Below are 16,637 nucleotides of genomic sequence, written 5' to 3' on the forward strand. Positions count from 1 at the left end.
CTTGTGTTCTAAGTGTTCGGCTGATCTACTCTCTTGGACGCTTTCCTGAAGCAGAAAGGCTTTCGCATAAATGTTAGATTTTCCTGTAATCCATGTTTTTGGCTCACTTTTCTTTCCCAGATGGCATTTTGTACTGAAGTTTTGGATTGGGTGGGGTTGCAATATCAATACAGATAGAACTCTTCATTACGTTCGATGTGGTCACTTATTTATGATTTTTTAAAATAACATTAATGGGAAATGCCTTACATCCTTTCAATGGAAAACAAATAAATTAGCCCCGCCTTTCTATTTCACTCACACTACAGTGTATCTCATGAATCACAGAGCTACTACCAACAGATTGTGCTTTTATTTCTCCTCTTAGGAAATGGATGAAAGGTTTAAGTTCTGACACAAACAGGAAAACACACTATGAGCATTTATCCTGAAGGCATCAACTCTTTAAATAGCTACAGAGTAGTGTGACTCTGTTTCTCACAAGGGCCAAAAGCTCCACTGCTCTTTGTGTCTCTAGTCGTTGTATGACTAGAGGCATAAAGCTTTATCCTATCACAGTGTGTTCAGATAGCTTTCAGAGTGTGCATGTTTGTGACTGTAGGCTGGGAAAGGATTTACTGCCACTGGAGGCATGAAGAAACTTGGTTTCAAATATATTTTGCTCTGTTCCTTTAAGAATATCATAAGTGAGACTTTATTCGGCTCCAAGGTAAGGTTTACAGCATTTACTAAATCAATAATTTTTCAACCTTTCAATGTTCTCTCCTTTCTTGTTTTTCTTCAACAAGCAATGACGGGACGGGGAGAAAGCTGTCAAAGATATAACTAGTGGAATTTTCCAGCTACACAGGAAAGGAAAGGGGGGACAGAATGATCCACTGTAGAAAAACAATTGGATGCATTGTAAGTGAAAGTGATTGAAGACAGGCATAAGTGTGTGTTTTGTGTTTCCAAAAGTGTTGACTGAATGTAAAGAAAAACAAAATTACTTGAAGGTCTAATGTCATGAAACTTTTAAAGATCCTATTAATATTGCATGTAGCTTCTACAATTACTGTACTGTTTATGACAATTGTTTACCTACAATACAAGTTTCAGTAACTGCCTCCTGATTTACTTCTTGGAACAGAATTTTTGCTTCACATAAAATTACACAAAAATTTCCCTATTGTGTAACAGAAATTCACTTTCTTGAATTTTATGTTATATTGTAATATGTGACATATATGACACTGAGGTATTTCTGAATGTTGTGACCTGATTCTGATTTCGTTTACACCAGTTTCACACTCTGTTTATTTCAGGGGAGTTATTCCTCATTTACACCAGTATCAGGGAGAAAAGAATTAGGCCCTGAGTCTTGAATGGACCACAATATCACAAGTTACACAGCTAGATGAGAAACAACACATTTTAAATTCACAGATGAATTATCCAGATCTACAATTTCCAAATGTTCATTGAATCTGAACTTATCTAAAATGTAGTTCAGCTCTGAGTACTTGGAAGTCAGGATTTTCAAATATTGCAGACTATTCTCTAAAGGACTTTTTTTACCTAAAGGAATTTAAATCTGATAACAACTAGGTGAACTCCAGAAACATATGTTGAAGATCAGTTAAAAAAAAGTTTCTCATTAGTACAATGTGAAATTTTCAAGGGACCTATAAACTATCATATGTCCTTGTCACTGTAAATCTCCTCGTTCTGGGGAAATGTAACTCAGATGACATATGTCTTTTTTGAACGAATACAATATTTTAAAAGAAAAGGAATTGAAAAATGTATTTATAAAATTAAGTAAACAAATATAAAAATATACCCATTCTTCCCCATTGCCATGCTCCCCACATTCATCTTTTATTTCAACATTCCTTTTGATTTCTATCACACCGATTGGCTAGCTTGCACAGCTCTGGTACCATTTCTCTTTAAGAGCACAGCTTTGGAGCCATGGGAAAAGTGTCTTTTAACAGCTCTAATGGCCACAGGTGTACATGCACATGATAAAATGGTCAACACAACCATCCCTTCTCCAGAATCCCCTGAGCCTGGATCATTACCTGCCACATAAATATTCATGGTAGATACTTTATCCGGGGAGCTCCTTGAGGAGTTCTTCCCCTATTATCCTGTATGTGGAAAAGGTTGTGCCCACCCATCGAATAGCCACAGGACCTGGCCCCAAACCTGGCAGTTTACTGGGAATCCACTGGAGGCCAGTGCCATCAGTGGTACCCAATACTGCAGAGAACTCCAACAGGGTGAGTATTAATGTATTTCAGTTGTCTATGCTCAGGAAGTTGCAGCAGGAGACACTTTCTCTGTACTGTGCCCAGGCCTGACATTTGACTGTGAAAGATCCAGGCAGCTGACCACACTGGAGCAGCTGACTTTTGCTAGCTAGTTTCTTGATTAAATTGCTTAGAAAAGGGAGAGAGATTAGACACTGCATAGAACTTTGCGATGTCTCTGGTGAGCAGTGGTTTCCTTAGTACCAGTCAGATTATTGCATGTTTTAAGATGAGTAGTGGTTTCCCCGCATGAAAGGAGGGGTTCAAAAATTGTTGTTAGAGGTTCCAAGAGCTCACTGCTAGAAACATGTGCCGGGGTCAGTCACCAGAGGGGGTTCTGATTGCCCTCTGTGCTTCCGTGACTATTACATGTGTGGATGTAATGTGTGGATGAATTCTTAGAAAGAAAGGACATTTTTTCCCTCTGGTTATGTTTTAGGCTTCCTTTCAATGGTCTATGAAGCCATCACAGATGTTGGTGAACTTCATCTAGCCCATCCCCCTGCGCTGAGGCAGAATTAAATATACTTAGATCATCCCTGAAAGGTGTTTGTCAAACCTGTTCTTAAAAACCTCCAACTATCCTTATAGTTGCTTAACTATCCTTATAGTTAGAATTATTTTCCTAATATCTAAGTTTCCCTTGCTGAAAACTAAGCCTATAACTACTTATGCTCACTTCAGTGTATCACTGTCCTCTTTATAATTGAAGTCTGTGATCATGTCCCCCCTCGCCCTTCTTTTCTCAATACTCACATCCCCAGTTCTTACAACCTTTCCTCGTAGGTCATGCTTTCCAAACCTCTTGTCAATGTAGCTCCAATTTGTTCACATCTTTCTTAAAAGATGCCTAAAACTGGACACATTACTCCAGCTCGTGCCTCACCAGTGCCACATAAATGGAACAGTTGCCTCCTGTGTCTAATGTATAACACTCCTTACGTCCCAGAAGGACATTTAAGGTTAGACTTCCTTATAACAGGAGTTGCTGTGCTCTGGGGCTAAGTGGAGGCGGTTCAGGTTTTCAAAGTGATTTATGGTTCAGCAACATTTTGCATGGTTTAGCCTTGCTGCCTCAATGAGGAAGAAAAGTAGGATTCCTTTGGCACTGTCATGAGAGAGGCATAGACTTATAGAAATTCTCTGGTGTTTAGTGATACATTGTTTGAACATAATGGCCAGATCCTTAGATTTTGTAAATGGGCATAGCAACATTAAGAATAAGGTGACACAATATTTTATTCAAACATTTTAATTATCCTGTATTAGAAAGCCTCTGCTTTTATCTTAGAACCATGTAAAAACTTGTCAATTATTTTGGAAAACTCTACAGAGTGAAACCTATTCAAGAGAATGTAGTTATGAGGCAACCTCCTGTTTTGAGACGTATGCCACCCCCCAAATTGATTCCCAAGTATATTGAATATATTAAATATAGTTCTGCTCCATCTTTATTTTAAAGACTACTGCCATTAAACAACCAATTTCTGTTGGTCCCCTGAGATATGTCTTATGTCTCTGCATACATGTTATCTAGACTTCTTCATAAGGCTCACGGAAGATTATGAAAATATTCCTTCCCCCAGTTATTTTGTTCTGATCTATGTTATGTATTCATATAGATGTAATAATCTTCCCCTTAGGACATTGTTCATGTATTTCTTAAGAAAAAAAAGATTAACAGCACAATAAAATGCAAACAGCCTTACTCTGCAGAGCCCTTGCAGAAATCCCAGCCAAGTAAAAAGAATAAATAACAGCTGTGCTAATCAAAGGGAAGTTTTAAAAGATAAGGCTAGAATTTAGATATGAAAATACCCACAAAATGGCAAGCTTAATGTCCACTGAGTAGGAATTTCAAATAGAATGCACACTGCAGTTTAAAGCTTTAGGGTAAAATTTTCCAAAGTGGGCCAGTGATTTTAGGAGCTTACATCCCATTTTCAAAATGACTCAGGCACATATGTCTTTTTGACTCTTGGTGCTGCTGTATTGCAGTCTGTGCCTTTAAGAGCTGAGCTTCCCAGTCACAGAGTCTGAGCAAGGCACTATTAAGCTTTTATTATGCACAGCCAGTTAGAACCAGATACAGAATAAATTAGATCTCTTACAAGCACCTTGCACACTGAGTGATCACTGAATACCACAGGTGAGCCTTAGGCTCCCAAGTGCTTAAGTCACTTTTGAAAATGGGACTTAGACTCCTAAGTCACTTAAGCACTTTTGAAATTTTTACCCCTAGTCTACAGTCTTGTCTGGGATTCCAGGAACAGGCAGTGACCCATCAACAGCAAATTGTAGACTGTAGCAATAGTAGCTGAAATAAAAGAAGTAAGGCCCAGATCTTCAAAGCTAGTTAGACGCCTAACTCCCATTGATTTTGATGCCTAAATATCTGAAACAACAAAACTCACAATCAACCTAATATGTTTACAGGAAGGCAGAGTAGTGACCTCAATTTGAGTGAAATAGAGGAGGATGTGTTAGTCTGTTTTAAAAATCCTGGCAGAGGCATTTTGAATCCATTGTAACTGACATAAATATAGCCCTTGCCTGGAAATTCTCCAAAGGAGAGAGTGTTATAACAGTTCAGCCAAGGTGTATTATAACAATGGCATGGATAAGCAATACAGTGTCCTCATGGGAGGATAGCATTGCAGATTTGTAACATTCATAGAGCACCTGCATAGTCACTGAGCTGATATGATCATTAAAAGATGGATGAACACCCTGAGAATGTTCACCCCTAGCATGCATCATGGCACTTACCTAGACAAGAATGGAAAGAGAAACATGGATTTGTGATGATAGGGAGAGCAACAACAACTTAGTTTTACCAGTCAGTTTACATTTGAGCATTTGGACATGATCTACTATGTTTGCATAGTGATATTAATTATTTTTTATGGAACATCTAGTCAAGAATATGTGGTGGGTTAACAAAGCTCAGTTAGAAGCTCCAACCAGGCAACACTCTAAAAGCAGAAAGAGCTCTATTCCATGGTCTACGGCACTTTTAAACCACAGACTAGTGATTCCTTGCTCTATAGGGCTAAGCATGGGACGGGGAGCCAGGAACTCTTGTATTTTAATCCTAGTTTTGTGACCGAATTGCTGTGTAACCTTGGACAAGTCACTTTATTCCTCTATACCTATAATACAGGGATAATAATGCTTACTTACCCAACTTTCCGTGTACAGTGACGATTAATTAGCTCTAGTACAGCGCTTTAAAGATGTGAAGTGCTCCTGATTATGGCTAGGATGATATTTTAGTTATTACTGTTTCAGTGATATTGCTGCACTAATCCAGCAAGCACCAAAACAGAATTGTTGACGTTTAGGGTCCGATTTTCAGTTGTAGTGGAGGAACACTCAGCACAGCCGAAGAGGGAATATTCAAAGGTCCCTTTTGCACTCCCATCAATATTAGAACTGATCCATGCCAAGCTAGTCTCCCAGTACTGCTGTGAACAATCTGAAGCTTTCTACAGGCTGTCATAGCAGCCGGAGCTCACCCAGGACATTGATGCCTGGGATGGGTAGTGTAGAGGGTTTCTATGCCATTAGAAGGATTCCATTTCCCAGAATACTTCAAATTGGTATTTTGTATATTTAAAAATGTTTAAAGCTAAAATAACATGTCTGGATCTCAATCTAGTATTAGAATCTTGAATACTTCTCTTGGAACAAAAGCCCACTCCCCTCACAAATTTCTAAGAGCTAGATCCTACGTCCATTGAAGTCAATGATTAAAAAAAAAACTTCAACAGAAGCAGAATTGCACCGTAAAGATATAATACTTCCTCATGAGAATATTTCTGCTGACTACATAGGGTTACATCTATGAGTTAGGACTGCTCACATGAGTAAAGGATTGCAAGATCAGACCCTTAAAGTGATCATTTTTTTATAAAGATTAGCATTCTCTCCAGCTACAGAACCTTCAAAGAATCTGGAGACAGGGTAAATAGTTTGCTTTGAACTATGCATGAACTATGCATGCTGCATACTGTAGCCTTCAGAGCCCTTCAGCATGAAATGTTTTTGGTAGATCTTTAAAGAAAATAAGTAGAAAAAATACCTAGCCAAAAGGTTGTGGGATGTGACCACTATTAAGGTAGCTGAGAGAAACTGGAAGGCTGTGGATAACCCTTTGGTATATGGTTTCCTATGTTCCCATTTAAAATATTTTGCTTACTATGATTTTATCCTTTTATGGATGTTATAAAGAAGGGTAATATGGCCAAGTAGTTCCGGCCCATGTTGGAATCCAAGTGGTTTGGAGCCATTGCTGAATCTGTTGGCTCTTTAAATCAAGCCCATTTTATGCTGAGAAACTCAGTATGAATGATTCAAGCCCAAGTTAGAAAAATAACATTTGGAATTTAGGGTGTTGCCTTGACAATACCACACGCAGAAGCAATTCTTATGGTAGTTTTGCACAGGCTGAGTAATCACTTTAACACCACAGATGATCATTTATTTTGATAAGTTCCCAGTTTATGAGAAATGGGTAGCCAAAATGTAAGAAATGCTTGTTTTCTATCTTTTTCTTCACACCTCTGTTGAAAATGGAAACACACAATAAGGGAAGTCTGATTCTCTTGACATTTTACACACACAGGAACCAGGGAGTGTAATTTGTTGGAACTCTATGACCTTAAACTCCATTTTTCTTGGCTCCCCTGTTTCCCTGCATCAAGTTCAATCATCATCTTCAACTCTACTCCTCCCTGCTTACCTGGCTTTGTCTCCTATTGTGTCACTCCACCCACCATCATTCTGTCTGATATCAGCCCCAACGACCCATTTGACAACTTCTGGCACAAACAAATATGCGTATGTTATAAATTGAACACCCTCCCTGCACTTCTATGTGAGTCTACCCCATCTTCTCCTTTAAATATCTCCTCAAGACCAATCTCTGCCCTATACCTACAAAAAATGCCAATTAATGATGGCTTGAGTGGTAGATGTGGTTAATTTTTACTTACTTTATTTCATTCTAAATTAAATTACATTTAATAAAACCTAAAAATCTGACATTTAGGAGCATAAACAAGTCAGCCCTCATTGTTTCCAGTTTATCTCAGTTCTAATTTGGCTGTTTATATATAGACTGTGGATGAAATCTTGGCCCCACTGAAGTCAATCGAAAAGGTCCCATTGACTTCAATAGGGTCAGGATTTCAATCTGTATCTTTATATGGCTGAGCTGTTTGTTTTGTATCTTGACTTTTTGGCACGTAAAATGCTTTAGATACTTTGGGGATAAGGTCCACATTAAGTACCTAGAAATACAGAGAGATAAAGAGCTAATAATCCATTCTTCTGCAGTTACCATGTTAGATGATTGTTTTTCTGTAGGCAAAAACAGAAGCAGATTGCAATGAGGTAGTTCTTCTAGACATCATAGCTACATTGTTTTTTGTTAAGTAGTATTACCAGCACTAGTACTGTATATTCTACTCGGCTGATTTGGGACTCTTTCCAAAGTACTCTATAATCCCTACGAGTGTACTTGTGTAACATATAATAGAACTATGCTCGTATGTTTATTTGGGTAAAAAACTTTCCAACCAAGTTTTCATTCCATCACAGCGACCCAATATGCCATAAATTACAGTACACCATGGAACAGAGAGCCTATGGGTTAAAAATTGTTCTATGGCAAACCCAAAGCTGTTGGATAGCAGAGAGAAATGGTGAGAAGTACATCTGTTCTTAAACTTCTTCCCAATTGTAATAATCTGATGTGTAATTAATACAATGAATAAGGGCATTTTTGGTTTTTACATATAAGATCAATTAAAGTCAATGGTTCTATGACACTCTACAATTATCTGAGAATCTGGCCCAGGATTTTTATTGCAACAGTCAATGTTGTCTCCTCCTTTGTGGAAATATTTAACAAGAAGTTCCCCACCAAAGAATTTTTTTAGACGTCTTCAGAAATTCCTTTTTGATTATTTTACATTCTTTCAGGCCGACCCTGCAAACAGTACTGACCATAATGCTTGCTAATGTAATGCAGGGTATCTGATAGGAATCATGCAATGTGATTAGTAGTTAATATATGGTGAATTCTAGTGCTTAGCCCCTTACTTGAAATATATTACTGTGAAAGTTGCAATTGCAATTGCCAGAATTAAAAGTAAAGGTGAGAAGTGAATGGTTATGGAGCCCTGAGATTTGAAGTGAATGGATCAAGGGATGCTCTAAATGGATTTTTGTAAACAAAATTACATTTTTAAAGCTGTCATAGGGACTGCCTACCGTGTGTGAGCAGGTCATCACAAACCAAGTCTGTCACACTTAAAAGTCAGACTCATGGAAAATTGTGCTGTTGCCCCCTACACACCACCTATATGTGAGGCCCAGCAGTTGAGAAGTACAAAGGATCACATTGTAAAACCATATCAAACCTTAGAGTCCTAAAGGGTTGAATTAGGGGTGAAATACCCTTGCTTTTCAGTGTTTCTTAGGGCCAAATTCTTTTCTCAGTTACTATCTAATGACAGTAATAATAGTGTTTCAGTGCTAAAGGGATAGCTGCATTAGAAGTACCTCAAGTATGATGAATAGGTACCTAGATAATCTTGCACTTGCAAACAAGTATTTCTGCATGCAAATACAGTAATTAAGTGCAAATTACCATATTTGCCTGAACAAAATTAGAGGCTGTATTGAGGATGATGGAAAATTTGCCCCTAACTGTGATTTTGCCACCATTTTATGTGTTTAATATTTCCATGTTTCTCCTTTCTTGTGCAAACTAGCTGGTGATTCTAGTGGCAAAACAAATTTTTAACAACCTCCAGTGCACAAGCCCATTCGGGTTTTACTTAGTCTCCTTCTTTGCTTGTTGAATTATTTAAACTTCATCTGTTCTCTAGACTCACTAGATTTGTTGCAGTTTGTAGCTGTATTGCGTATATGTTTTAAATAATAAGTCTGTCTAAATGTGAGCTGCTGGCAAAGGCCTTTCCATCCCATATTATGTGGTGTGAATAGATTCTGGATCAGTCTGCAAGTTAGCCCACTCTTTCTAATCTTGTTCATGTTTATAATTGCATACAAATGCACACACATTGCTATGCTGTGTCTATAATGCAGTGTGACCACCTATAGGTAGTGCAGAGGCTAACCATCCAATGGGTGCTTGTGCTTCCATAGGTTTTTTGCTTTCCTCAGATTTGATGCCTCCCAGAGCTCTGGGAAGCAATGAGTGGCTGATGCACTGCCTTTCAGAAAGGTTCAGTGTGACCTTTTATCCTACGTGTAGGGGAATACATTAAGGCAAAATGTTCGAAACTGAGGATTACAAGGACAGTAATTATACAAAAGGTGAGTTCACGATAGTCAGACTTCTTAGGAGGGCTTTCAAGCAAATAAAAAAATGCAATCATGATTAAAAAATTTTACATTTATTTAAATATTTTTGGATGTTTTTCTACATTTTCAAACATATTGATTTCAATTACAACACAGAATACAAAGTGTACAGTGCTCACTTTATATTATTTTTATTACAAATATTTTCCCTGTAAAAAACAAAAGAAATAGTATTTTTCAATTCACCTAATACAAGTACTGTAGTGCAATAGCTTTATCATGCAAGTTGAACTTACAAATGTAGAATTATGTACAAAAAAACAACTGTATTCAAAAATGAAACAATGTAAAACTTTAGAGCCTACAAGTCCAATCAGTCCTACTTCTTGTTCAGCCAATCACTCAGACAAACAAGTTTGTTTACATTTGCAGGAGATAATACTGCCCACTTCTTGTTTACAATATCACCTGAAAGTGAAAACAGGCATTCGCATGGCACTTTGGTAGCTGGCGTCGCAAGATATTTGTGCCAGATGCGCTAAAGATTCATATGTTTTTTCATGCTTCAACCACCATTCCAGAGGATATGCATCCATGCTGATGACAGGTTCTGCTCAATAACGATTCAAAGCAGTGTGGACAGACACATGTTCGTTTTCATCATCTGAGTCAGATGCTACCAGCAGAAGGTTGATTTTCTTTTTTTGGTGGTCCAGGTTCTGTAGTTTCCACCTGGGAGTGTTGCTCTTTTGAGACTTCTGAAAGCATGCTCCACACCTCATCCCTCTCAGATTTTGAAAGGCACTTCAGATTCTTAAACCTTGGGTTGAGTGCTGTAGCTATCTTTAGAAATCTCACATTGGTACCTTCTTTTCACTTTGACAAATCTGCAGTGAACGCATTCTTAAAATGAACAACATGTACTGGGTCGTCATCCGAGACTGCTATAACATGAAATATATGGCAGAATGCGGGTAAAACAGAGCAGGGGACATACAATTCTCCCCCAAGGAGTTCAGTCACAAATTTAATTAATGCATTATTTTTTTTAATGAGCATCATCAGCATGGAAGCATGTCCTCTTGAATGGTAGCTGAAGCATGATGGGGCATACAAATGTTTAGCATATCTGGCATGTAAATACCTTGCAATGCTGGCTACAAAAGTGCCATGCAAATGCCTGTTCTCACTTTCTGGTGACATTGTAAATAATAAGCAGGCAGCATTATCTCCTGTAAATGTAAACAAAGTTGTTCATCTTAGCAAATGGCTGAACACGAAGTAGGACTGAGTGCACTTGTAGGCTCTGAAGTTTTACATTGTTTTGTTTTTGAGTGCAGTTATATAACAAAAATAATCTACATTTGTAAATTGCACTTTCACGACAGAGATTGCACTACAGTACTTGTATGAGGTGAATTGAAAAATACTATTTCTTTTGTTTATCATTTTTACAGTGCAAATATTTGTAATCAAAAATAATATAAAGTGAGCACTGTACACTTTGTATTCTGGGTTGTAATTGAAATCAATATATTTGAAAATGTAGAAAAACATCCAAAATATTTAATAAATTTCAATTAGTATTCTATTGTTTAACAGTGCAATTAAAAGTGCAATTAATCATGATTAATTTTTTCTAGTTAACCGCATGAGTTAACTGCGATTAATCGACTGCCCTACTTCACGAAAAGATTTCCCTGCAATCAGCATAATAAAAGATTATAGTGACAGAGTCCTCACTAAAGGTAATATCATACACTGGTGGAGAAATTACTGTGTCTAGCTCATCACAGCTACTTACAATACAGGACAACAACAGAAAGGGCAGTACAGAGCTGGAGCTATCAATGTTGCAAGAGGAAGTGGTGCGTGCTATTTAGGGTGACCAGACAACAAGTGTGAAAAATCAGGACAGGGGGTGCAGGGTAATAGGCGCCTATAGAGAAAATACCCCCCAATATCGGGACTGTCCCTATAAAATAGGGACATCTGGTCAGCCTAGTGCTATTATGAAAATGAAGACTGGAGAAGCATCAGGGATAGGTAACATACCAGCAGAATTATTAAAGGCGATTGGTGACTGTGATGTTGTTCTCATGTGGACAATATGTAATGATGTATGGATGACTAGAAATTGGCTGGATGATGGGACAAAGGGAATCTTTCTGCCCTTACCAAAGAAAGGAGACTCCAGAGCATAGTAACAATTTATTCTTACCCTGATATTTCACGCTAGCACATTTCTGCTCTACATAATCCAGGATCAGATTAAGCAAATGATATAAGCAGAACTACCCCCAAAACAAGCTGGTTTCAGAGAGGGATGAGGCATAATAATGAACATCCATCACATCATTGAAAAATTCAGGAACTATAATCACTCTTTGATCCTGAGTTTCACTGACTACTTAAAAGCCTTCAACACCGTCCAACATGACCCTCTTTGGAGGGTACTGGCAGACGTGAGGATTGTAAAGCATCTCATTAAACTTAGTATAAGTCTCTACTGTCCACAACAGACCATGCTGCAAACAGCCTCAGATGACAGTGTGGTTTTCCAACAGGGTGTGAGGCAAGAGTGTAATCTATCCCCAAGCCTTTTCAACATGTATACAGAATTTATTATGAGACAAACCCTGGAAGGTTTTGACAAAGCAAATGGACCTGGGATTTCCAGATGCACACCTCTTAACTGACCTCAGATATGTTGATGACACGATGCTCTTTGCTACAGCCACTAATGTAATACAATGAATGTTGGCATCTGTTAAACCATTTAGTGAGGAATATGGACTATTCCTGAATGAGGCAAAAACAAAATACATGCATGCTGATATGATTAACGAAAACAAGATGCAAGTAGACATTCCAATTAACAGTCAAGTTAAGTCAAGTAGATGAATTCAGTTATCTGGGATCATATATATCCACCCAAGGAGACAGTTCCAAAGAAATCAGAAGATTAAGAATGGTTCGCTCAGCCGTGGCATCCTTTATGAAAGCTTGGAAAAACTGTGCCATCTCAAAATTTGATTGGTGAAAAGCTTAATTTTTACCAAAGCAATTTATGGATGTGAATCATGGGAAATTAATGGTGCTGACAAGAAGAAAACTGAAGCCTTTGAGATGTAGTGCTGGCAAAGACTTTTACTTATCTCCTGGACCGAAAAGATGATAAATGCTTGGGTTAGAAATATTATCGGAGAGAAGCAGACCCTGCTGTCAAAAATCAACAGGTGCAAACCTATGTACTTTAGTCACATCAGGCGTAGGGATGGAAATAACCTCAAGAAAGTTATAATGAAAGGAATGGTGGTGGACCATCGTAACAGGGTAATTGACAGCCAGTGAGGAGATGGATAGATAGTGTGCTCAGATCACTGGGAGGTCAGCTGCTGAGTGTTTGAAGCTAGCAATGCATAGAGAAGGCTTCTGAAAATTCTGCTACAATGTCACCAATATTCAGACATGAATAAATGGCTTTTACTATTTACTAAGAGATCAGATTGTGACTCGCCTATGCACAAAAGCACGGTGTTGGGGAAGGCTCCTTCCCCTCCTTACCATTTGTGCAATACCATGCATAAATGAGACTATAATAAATAAACACAGGAAGAGAGTGTTATCTAGTGGTCAGAGCAGAAGACTGGGAGTGGGGGCTCCTAGATTCCGTTCCTGGCTCCACCACAGATTCACTGTGTGACCTTGAGCAAGCCACTTAGCTGTGTGCCTGAATTTATCCCCATTCCAAATAAAATGTACATTCTTCACATATAGAGACCTAATAAACTAATGCTTGTAAGACACTTTGATAATCTAATGTTATGTGCGGGTTTCATTTACAGTGAAACCTGTATGCAAACGCCTGTATGCAAACACCCAGGGGCCAAAAGAACTTACTTCCCTTGCATTTATGATCTTGGAAACTGTTGAGGATATTTAAAGTGTTCACATAAGACAGGATTTTGCAAGTTGGAAGTGATGCCTAGGGAAGGCTTCATTAACTATGATAACTAATTGTTATTTTAACTATATCCCTTTAGATCTAGGCCTAAGGTACAGTCCTAAAACTTGTTCACATCTGAATTTCATAAAACTTTTAAACTAGCACATTTGGCTTTTAAATATAAATTCTACTAAGTAAAGATGCTTCTTAATATGTTTGTAGAAAGCATCCTTTTCCAACCCACCAAAGCAAAAAGGAAAGTTGTCAGAGTGCATTCTTATTATTGATAATACACAGGCTTCTTATTCTGAATCATTTAGGATTCAGGCATACCACTGAGGGAAAGCTTTGTTTTGGGGGTGAGGAGGAATCAAATACTTTCCAGAGCTTGCAGGGAGTGTTATATGCTACTCCTGGTACATTGGGCCTATAGGTTTGGTGAGAAAGCTAGTTTAAGACAGAGTTGGGTCTGTGTGCCACCTCCTTCCTGTCACTCCCTGTCCTTCTGGGTCATTATCCACCCCAGGGAGCACTTAGAAGTCTTTATGCTCTCCCAAGTTCAAGGACTCTGATTGTGAATGGCCTTCACATTGAATGCTTATTAACAGAGGAAGATTCATGACCATTCTCTACTGCTTTGTACAGGCCAGGCACAGGGTATTCCTTATTAATATATTAGCAAGATCTCAATTCCTCTTTCTGAACATGTCATATAAAAGCTAGTTATAGTTATAGAGTAAAATGTTTTTATTAACTGGTGGCAGGTAACATTTGGGCACAAACATTATAGCAGATCCTTACTAATTCCTATTAATGACTGAGAGAATAGGTAGATGTTTTATGATTTAGCAAATGAGCATAATATCAAAAAATCAAGAATACAACATGACCAAATGTATTTTGGAGGTGGGAAGAAAGGTCTTGAAAGATAAAAGTATTAGTTACAGTATTTATTAGAATACTTCATAGCTCACTAGTAAATGTGCAACGCTGACATATTGTGTGTTTTGTAATAAAATATCAAGTACAATGGCACTTTGCTGAAAAGAGTGAATGTGATTTTGTGGGCCCAGTTCTTACAAGGTCTTGGACTGGACCCTTTGTGAAAATCAATAGTGAAATCCAGTATGAGCAATGTTCTTGCAGTGTCTGTTGTGTACTCTCATGTTGTTTGTCATCTGCATGGTAATGTTACATTGGTGATTGGGTGAAGTTTCATTGAAGTTGGTGGGCAAGATGGATGCCCCTCAGTCAGGATAAATGTAAGCAGCAGATAAGCTCCTTTTTTGGAGTAAAGGCTTCTGAAACAATAGGAGCCACCACACAAAGCACAGGCCACATGTAAGGCTTGTCAGAAATAGAGCTATGTGGGCAGAGGGGTTTAACTGGTCATTTGTCTGATGGAAGTTTATGTGTCTGTAAAGCAACCAGGAACAAAGACAAGCAGCCAAATATCCTAGTAGACAACAAGAAAGATAGTAAAAAGAAAAGGAGGACTTGTGGCACCTTAGAGACTAACCGATTTATTAGAGCATTGAAAGCAAGGCCCTGAGAGAAGGTAAAGAGAGCTGTGTAGGCAGAATACTAGCTGGAAAGAGGCTTGGAACTATGGCCAAAGAAACTGCCGTCTATTGTTTAATTCCTATTATGTTCCAGGAAACAGGACTTTGTGTACACTTTGTAAATAAACAGGATTACATCAAATAAATAGCTGACTCATCCATTTTAAGACCTAAAATATTAGGCTCAAAAGACATAACAGTAGTCACATAGGCCAACTTATTGCTTTACACTGGATATCTGTATCGTAGGTCTGAGAGACATTTGGTATCAGTTGTTCTCTTGGAAAACAATACATGTATCTCAAAGTAGATTTTAAATGAAACTGGTAAAGAAATGTCAGCTTTCTAACAGCTTATAATGAAGTTGGTTCACAATTCACAGGGGAAAGTCTCTTATATGATTTTTAAGTGCCCACTACAAAGCTTTTTTAAAAAAACAACCTGGCAGCTAGAGAGGGCTGAGGGGGCAGAAGTGCATTTTTTGTGCATGTGTCAGAAATTCAGGAATTAAGAGGTTTGGGGCCAGATTCAACATTACCCTACACAATTTTCTGTGCCATTGAAGGCATGCTAATGCTCAGTAGATAATCTAGCTACTCAGACACAACATTGATGAATACTGCACGTGACAAGAGATCCTGATGCTACAGTAATTGTGAGAACTTTTACTCTTCATCTTCCAATGACCTTTTCCCATCAGCATTTATGCAGACTAATTGTGGTGCAGCATACTCAGTGGTCATATGAAATGAATCTTTACAACCACACAAGAAGGATGTCCCCTGTCTTTGCTGGCTGAATAGGGTTTAAATGGAACTTTTGAGTACAAGGTGTTTTCATTGCTCTCCTTCTGTTTTATAGATTTTTTTCACCACCCATCACTTAATTAAATTGAAAACACAAACATTGACCTATCATTTCTCAGCCGCTGAACAATAATTAGGTGTCACCAAAACTAGCCCTTTGTGTGTGGTTTGATTAATCTTTTCCAGGGGTATGTGAAAAGAGCTGCTTATTGGATTGGCTGAGCAGTATCAAAATCAATGTGTGTGATTAAGTTCTAAATTGTTTATTGGTTTCCTACAGAGAGAAAATAAAATGTATAGAAGGTCTGATTCACCATTACATTACTTCATTGTTAGAAGGTAACTCTGTCAGTTCCCCCGTATTCTATGGAAATATCCTGTTTCCTTGCAAAAGTGTTTTCAGTGGGAAACTTAACATGATACTGTTGTATTTTTCATTACTGGCAATTAACCCTTTCTTCTGTAATCAATGATGAGTGAGAGCGCGGCCTTGCAGCCAGTTCTTTTACCTTCTTCAGTGCCTTTTGCAAGTTTTGTAAATCCCAACCCTGAAAACTATTTCATCCATTTTAGTCACGACACTGTAGTGTGTGTTTGATGTTTGCAGCCTCGTTTCTCTCTCCCAGCATTTTCTGCGTTGTCTTTACTTCTGTCCAGAAGATCATGAGCTTCTCCTCTTAATTTTTGG

General features: G+C 38.1%; 1 protein-coding gene across 10 annotated transcripts in view; it reads left to right on the top strand.

Moving 5' to 3' along the window:
• Nucleotides 1-16,637, top strand: part of ARHGAP28 (Rho GTPase activating protein 28) — a 91,645-nt gene that overhangs the window by 32,015 nt on the left and 42,993 nt on the right. The window contains exons 1-2 of one of the 10 annotated variants that reach the window (XM_073331553.1): nt 352-709; nt 789-903. The exons of 6 other annotated variants lie outside the window; for them this stretch is intronic. The gene's annotated coding sequence lies outside the window, so the exon portion shown is untranslated. 3 more of the 10 variants (XM_073331552.1, XM_073331557.1, XM_073331556.1) reach the window with 3 other exon arrangements.

This window comes from Lepidochelys kempii, chromosome 2 (genome assembly GCF_965140265.1).
Source record: "Lepidochelys kempii isolate rLepKem1 chromosome 2, rLepKem1.hap2, whole genome shotgun sequence".
NCBI classification, from domain to species: Eukaryota; Metazoa; Chordata; order Testudines; family Cheloniidae; genus Lepidochelys; species Lepidochelys kempii.